We start from the raw sequence: 8,078 nt of genomic DNA on the forward strand, positions 1-8,078 counted from the left end.
GCGCGTTGCGATGCGAGCGCGTCTCTACAGGGGGTATCTCTCGTGTGCGCGCGCTTATCTCGTGATGGGGGCGGTCTGTACGTCTTGTGCTTTCACCGCAAGTTTCCGTTGACGTTACAGAGAGCACGGGGGTCACTTCGCTCGCTGCAGAGGCCGCGTTTCCGAAAAGAGCGCGCTGTGCATACACAAAAAAAATAACAATTGTGACAGTTGTCAGTTCGCGCTCGTCCTGTGTACGTTCTTTTCGTGCGTCTTTTCTGCTTTAGAGCACGCTGCAAATTTCGAACTGCTTGCCGTTCTTCGCGCGACATTACAATTTGTTTCTATAGCATTCATACCTTCGCCCTTGTGGCGAAACAATGCACAATAAACACTGAACTTTTCTTGTGTAGACAAGTTTTACTTTCGTGTAATACCGGTTCCCATGAAAGGGGGACCAGCCATGTTTTTTAAAGACGATAGTCTTTCTTGGGGAACTTAAACGCAGAAATTTTGGTCTGTCTTTCTGTCTGTCCTTCTGTCTGTCCTTCTGTCTGTCTTTCTGTTTGTCGGCACGTCCCTCGATTCAGCCACTCGGCCAAAGTTGAACCACTTGCCCAAGGGCCAGCCATCGTGAACGGCTGAATAGGTTCATACTTGTGTGCATTGTTGATCAAAAAGCAAACATTACGCATATCTGAGGCGCAACATCACTAGGTAAGTATTAGGCGGTGTGTTCCTTTAACAGAAAATACATAGATACGCAATTTTAAAGACCTTGATGGTATGCGTTTAACGTTGAGACAGTAACGCGTTTATTAAAAGATTGCCACAGCTGAAGCGATCAGCGGTCCAAGCCGAGCAAGCGCGAGCGCCAACAACAACCGTCTTCGTCGTCTTCTTTCGCAGGCGTTCTTGTCTGCGCCCTACCATGTTACAAATCACTCCCCCGCGGAAAAGGAGCCATCCTGGCCTCCTGGCGACCTAAGGAACAGGTACAACTGGTGGGTCATAATGCGGCTTCAGTCGATCGACGTGAACAGTCTCGCGGCCGCGACGACGGCGGTCCGTAGATGATTGAACAGCTCAATCATATAGTTAACTGGGGATGCTTGACCTAGGACGCGGTAGGGGCCTTCGTACTTAGGCAGTAGCTTTGTGGAAAGGCCAGGAGCGGAGGAGGGAACGCGAAGCCACACCAACGTTACAGGCGAATACGACTGAGGAGGCAGGTTTTCGTCGTGACGGTCCTTCTGGCCCTACTCGCCCTACAATGTTACAACCCTAGTTTCTTAAGGTGCGCTGAAAATGCGACTGCGCTGAAACTTGTCTTCCTCCGTGCCCTCTGCACAAGCTCATGTTGTGTTTCGGTTTCGGTTCAGTATTGCATTGTACGAATGACAGGGGGCGCCGCTCTGGCATTCCTGTTTTACCCAGGCGACGTGTAAGTAAGAGAGTTTGTGGAGAGTACTCGTTGAGTGCGGACGTTTCTTCTCCTTCGGCGCATCGCGCCAAACAGCGTGTTCGGGCTGGCCGGCGTCCCCACCGGTCGCGTTGGTCACCGCCGGTCTTCGCCTGCCGCTGCGCTGGGACTACCAGCCCGCAACACAGCACTCGTGTTTCCCGACGTATTGCCAGATGGCGTCCATATCTCACGCAGCGCCTCTTCTGTCGTCTTTATTTATTTACGACGACATTTGCAGCGAAGCACGCAGATACGCGGCCAATTTTTTAACAGCAGAGCTGTTTAATTAAGCTCGCTTTTGGTCGGTGACACGTGAACAGAATTGATCATCGTCATAAATCTGCACGCGCGCTCTTCGTCCTCTTCTTCATCCTCGTCGTCGCCTTCATCTTCTGCTTCCCTGATAAGTGAAAGAACGAGTACAGAGAGAGGGGCGGGATTCGAACCCGCGTGCCCACGATGCAAAGGCGAACATCGTAGCCACTCGGCTGTCCAGGCACGCTAGCATAGCATAGCATAGCATAGCATAGCCTTGTATAGCATAGTATAGCAAGAAGGTGGGAAAGGGAAGTGAGGGCGAGGAGGAGGGGAGAGAGTAGAACACAGCATAAAAAGAATGAGAAAGACAGTAATAGAGAGAAAGAAAGGCAAAAAAGAAAGAAAGGGAAAAAAGAAACGCAGGAATGAGCAAGAACGAGAAAGAAATAGATAGATAGGGAGAGAAATAAGCAGAAGTTAAAAAAGAAAAAAACGGAAAAACAGAGACGAGAGATAAAAAAAAGAAAGAGAGAATGAAAAAGATAACTAAAGAGAAAGAAGGCAGGCCAGCTAGCTACGCACTTCCTTCAGGCTTGGCACCACTAGTGCGAACTGCCTTAAGTTTTTATTTATTTATTTATTTATTTATTTATTTATTTATTTATTTATTTATTTATTTATTCTTTCTTTCTTTCTTTCTTTCTTTCTCTTTTGCGCACGCCTACGAAAAGGCATCTTAGCCTATGGTGCGCACGACGGCACCCTAGCCAGAAACCATGTTAAAAGACTCCGGTAACAACAGCTTCGAGACCTATTGCCAAATTCCGTGGAATTCTTTTGTTGTCTTTTCCAAACTTTTCTTCTGAAATCCACTACAGTCTCCCTTCTAGGCTTATATAGTTTAGCGGGAACGATGATATTGTAATCAAATCCACCATCTTACGCCTGTGACTTTTTATTAGCCGCATAAACTTCAATGTGTAACTGCATCTTTATCCAATGCCAGAGAGTGACGCTCTTGAAATGACACCTGTAGTCTGCGCTGTGGTGGGCCACTCTGTGCGAGCCCCTTTCTGTCAATATCACAAGTCAGTGCCACTCATTACACCTGGCATACAGCTTCTTTAGTGGAAGAGAACTCTGTACTGTAAATTGTTCACTATTAACGCCAGACAGGCTACCATTGCCTTTCAGCTTACTGAGGCAAGACTGGGCGATACCTTGTCGTCCGCGTCAACACGAATGTCGCAAAAGGTCACATGATCGCGTCGATAAATTTTAAACACGGACTACAAAACATCGCATTTGGACGGGCGCTGTTTTGATCCTGTATGTCCACTGAAAGTGCATGCATTCCCAGGGAACAATGCTTCGTCGAATACTGGGACAACTCAGTCGAGTTGCGTACCAGGAACGGGTTATTTACGTCTAACCCCGAAAGACACCTTTAGGGCGAAAGGCACTGCGACGTCATCGCAGATGACGTCGCAGGTCGCCCTAATTTAGTGACGTCACCACAGAAAGTTGTCACGTGACGTCATCGCTTAGGGCGATACCGGAGGAAGTACAACAGCGCGTGAGGTGCAGAAAGTTTCAGGGGCAGGGGGCGTCAATACAACTGGCTGAGAAAAATATCACAGCATATCCACGGAGTGAATGATGATGAGTGGGCGAAGCTGCGGAGGTTCATCGGTAAACCGTGAATCTTCCGTGAATTCTGCCCAGTACATCATCACCGACGTGAGATCGGGCGCGTTTATACTAAAGGTTCGATGAGTTATGACGACTTGCAGCTCACTTTAATTTTACATGTACGCTGTGAATTTTCATTGTTTAGAAAACCATTGCGTTAGAGAACATCTGGCGTCTTTCGTTAAGCAGCTGGCGTCGTTTCGTTTTGCTTTAGAAAGATCTGGCGTTCTTTCGTTTTGCTTTTAGAAAACATCTGGCGTCTTTCGTTGGTTTATTTCATCAAACAACGGCGTTGTGAACAAAATTTTTATTGTTTAATCACGCACAGGAGAAATCTCACCAGGCACTACCTTGGAGGTAAACAATGGCTGCTAATGGGAATGAGAGACAGAAGAAGTCGGCTTTTAGCTAACACTTACACTTCTACTTCTACTAACGTTTCCTACTGGAACATGCCAATGGCTGCTAATGGGGAATGAGAGACAGAAGAATTCGGCTTTTGTTAACGCGCACGCTGCGAATTTTTTATTGTTCAACTACGCACAGGAAGAATCTCCCACCGGCACCACCTTGGAGGTCAAGATCTGGTACTAGCGTTACGACTGGTTACGCACTACGACTACGACAACTACGAGGGACGAACGGGTGCCGCCTTAAGGAGCTTCGCCCCTAAAAAATAAAGATGGCTTTCGCCCTCGCGTCGTTTTAGGCGAATGCATAATGGACCGCATGACTTTTAGGCTTACTGCTGTCCCATAGTAGAAGTACACAGAGCACTCGAAACCGCCAGAACATTTTTCTAAAGGCACACCTGTTTTCGAAACGCAGTGATTCCACTCCTGCGCCAACTGCGCCAAAGTGCGCCAAATTGTATTTACTGCGCCATCCTGATAATATCGACGAAATCTGCGACAAACTGCGCCAGAGTATCGGGTCTGGGGGCGTCTATCACCGGCAATCGCACCGCCGGCGCGTCAGAACATGTGCAGCACGATCTTGGGGCTGCCATAAAGTCACAATTATGGACCAAGAGTTATTCCGCTGAAAAAATAGCGCTCGCGCGTGCGTTCCGAGTAAGCCACTGTTCTGCAAGTCGGCTCGACAGCAAAACGCGCTCTCCGCAGAGGCTCGTGACGTCTAGGCCTATCGGTAGCGAGAAAGTGCGACGGTGATTCATCGGCGGACGTCGTCTGTTCCAGAAACGCTGCTGATAGCTCGTTTCAAGCGTCGCACGCACGTAAGGAAAGCAATGTTCAGTAATTACTACATGAGTGCCGCTAAAATGTCTGTCTCTTCTGTTTCCGCACATCGCGGAATGAAATCTGGGATCGCTCACAGTAGATATATGGGACAATATCGAATTTTCCTTGCTTCGCGTTTATGGAAGAGCACGCGAACGGTGGAAACGCGTTGACACTTTTCCTCAGATATACTTTATCCATGGATCTTCATCCGGCCAGAACAGCTTTTTCGTAATTCCTTCCGCCAGCACGTCCGAGTTTGTAATCACTCTGCGGTAAATACCCCCTAAAAGGCCCTGCCCTTTCGAGCTCACGTGCTAGGGTTCCAACTCGAATTTTTTGCTTGCTTTTTTAAAAATGTCATCTCATTAGTAAAATCATATCTCCTGGTCGGAGCAGCCGCAAATGCGCAGCTGTCAGCAGCGGGCCCGTCGCTGACGGCCCACAGTGAAGCGGCTACGCCATGTTACACGTCCGCCCCTCGCTTTCGGGGGTCAATAGCTAACGGTTAAAAAAAACTCAGTTTCGCTTAAGAGCGAAGCAATGAATGCGATACCAAAAAATTGTATTGTGAAACGAAGTAAGACTAGCAGCTAGCTCTTTTGGATCCGATCTCGCGTAACTCAACAAAACGCTGGTTTAAGGGAATATGGCCCCTCCAGGAACCGAAGCGTTTTCTTGCTCTGAGTTCTCTAAACGCGAAGTAACCGTTGAGAGCACAGCAAGTTTACGAGCCGTCTCCCGATGCGTCGAGATAGCGTGCGCGCAAGCGACTGCGCCCTTCGAACGATGCCCCCCCCCTTACGCTCCCCTGGCGTCCCTTCATACTCCTTATGAAAGACGGGCGGGGCGTTTCCTCTCTGATGAGCAATCGACGGCAGGCCCGCGGCGGAGACAGACGGCCGGCTAGATTAATCTCCGCTTCAGCCGCGTTCGTCGCCAGCGCTCGCGAGCTTTTACCCGCGGCTAGAATGCGCGTGGTGATGTTATTAATTTGGACTTTATACGGAAAATTACGGCAACGGCGACGGCAAAAATCCGCCGAGAGTGTCCATATAATTGCTATCGCAAGGGTCAATGTACGGGGCAGATTTTGTGCCCCCCCTGCCCCCCTGTGCGCACGCCTACGCTCCTGAGATGATTTTTTTCCATGAGAATTGCAATGAATCGAAATATTTCTAGCCTTCACAAGAGCCCCATAATAATACTGAGGTGCTTGAATGTTAATGCATATGCTTCTGTATTGCACTCCAGGATGTAAAATTCGCTGCTCCAAAGTGCTCCCACATGCAAAATTATCTGCTGCAAAGTGCTCCAAGATGAAAATTTTGCTGCTCCAAAGTGCTCCAAAACGGAAATTTTGCTGCTCCAAAAATTGCTCCAAATCAGAAGTCCTCGGTAGCATCACTGGAAACGAAATTCACGTAACCGTGAAGGGTTCCTGCTCGTCTTGAGTACACACACTGCTCCAAGTCCTTCACCTTTTGTTCTAAATGCTAAACACACGTGTGTTTCGCTTCGTGCTTTTGAGTATCCTTCAGGGAGAGTTCATGCAGCTCTGCCATAGTAGAGTGCGCGGTACTCTGATTTGTTCACCTTTCTTACTTTTCTTTTTGAACCCTCCAGTGACGTCGTTCTGTCATTGTATTTTAGGGACAGTTTACCGATATCCTATATTATAGCACACAGTGTTCTAAATCGTATAGATTGTTTTCTTGTAAGCACATGGACGCAGTTGTGACAGCAAACAAATTTTTATTTTCTTATCCTCCGTTCTTTTAGGGACAGCTGCATTGAGCTTTCCCACAGTTTTGTGCCTTTTACTTTAAATCTCTTACTTTTTATGTTCTGAACACATAATGTGGTACAGTACACGGTGCTCTCAATCTTTTACCTCGTTGTTTTTTTTTTCTTTTTTCTATAGCAGATATGGTGCATATTAAGAGAACACTCCGTAATTTACCAGCAATATTTTAGAGACAGCTGCATAACACTCCAAGTCGTTCACTCGTTATTCTAAACACTCCTGGGACAGCTTGCTGCTCTCCCATAGTTTAGGACATTGTGCTCTAAATCGTCGCCGTTTTAACGCGAAAGTGCTAGAGAGCTCGTTTTGCAGATTTCCCGGTTTCGACGTCGTTGGTTGTGACAGAAAAATCGCCGTTGTTCGTGAGCGAAAATTCGAAATAGATGCAAATAAATAAATAACAAGATGGTTCGGTCCAAGCGAGAGTCGAACCCAGGCCTCCTACGTGGCAAGCAGGTGTTCTACCACGGAGCTACGGCAGTGCTTGAAACGGCTTCGTTAAGAAACGCTATAGGAGCGTCATGCAGTGGGAGGAGTCTCCTTAACCCATGTGACATTGCGGGGCAGAATCGTACAGTCGCACCAGGCGTCAAAACATGTGAATTGCACAACATGTGGGTGGATTAAAGCTGCCCGCCATTACAAAACGCGCCGCTGTGCAGGTGCGCGTGGTAACTTACAGACGCATAGTGGCTATTTGCAAAGGGAAGAATTACGGCGTAGTGTGGGCACTTAAGAACTGTACTTGCAGTAGGCATTCTAGGATAGTTTGGAACAGCTCATGTTAGGCGCACAAACGTTCCTTTCCTTGCTGCAAGGTTGAAGGCGATGCGCACGGGGTCCGATTACGCTGTAGCATTGTACTCTTGAAGGCGAAGCTCAAGCGTCCTCAAATTTTTATTAGTGCGTGCGTTTGTATGCGCGCGCGCGCATATGCACACACAAAATGTGGTGGTCGATGGGGATGGTCGAGTCGTCAACTCAGTGACGGTCAGGACGAAGGATCCAATCGTTGCGGAACAAGTTGCCATTGCATTAGCACTGACGATGGAGGATATCGAAGTCATCTACAGTGATTCAAGCGCAGCACTACGGGCCTTCGCAAATGGTACGGTCTCGGGAGAAACGCTACGAATACTACAAGGCAAGGAAGTCACGCATCACCTGCTGAGTTGGTTCCCGGCTCACCTTCGTCAAATCAAGGACTCCCCTCCCAATCTCAATGAAGCAGCACACGAGGCGGCGCGAGGCCTCTCCAACCGTGCCTCCCCGGGCATGCGTTCTAATGGTGAATGGGATAACTGGGAAATTCCCACAACATATAACGAGCTCACTAAGCATTTTTATCTATCCCGGAGGATTTTCCCTCTACCTCACAAAAATCTCACTAGGCCCCAAGCACTTACATTAAGGCTTTTGCAAACCAAGACGTACCCCACCTTGAAAATGTTAAACATTATTTACCCTGAACTATACCCAAGTAATCTCTGCCCATATTGTGGGGAAATAGCTACCCTAGACCACATGCTCTGGCAGTGTACCAATTCGCTCACTTACCTAACATCACCTCTGCCAGATGGGAGGCGGCAATCCGCAGCCCGTCCTTGGCAGAACAACTCTGGGCTGTCCCCAAGCC

Source organism: Rhipicephalus sanguineus, chromosome 11, assembly GCF_013339695.2.
Source record: "Rhipicephalus sanguineus isolate Rsan-2018 chromosome 11, BIME_Rsan_1.4, whole genome shotgun sequence".
Lineage (NCBI taxonomy): Eukaryota > Metazoa > Arthropoda > Arachnida > Ixodida > Ixodidae > Rhipicephalus > Rhipicephalus sanguineus.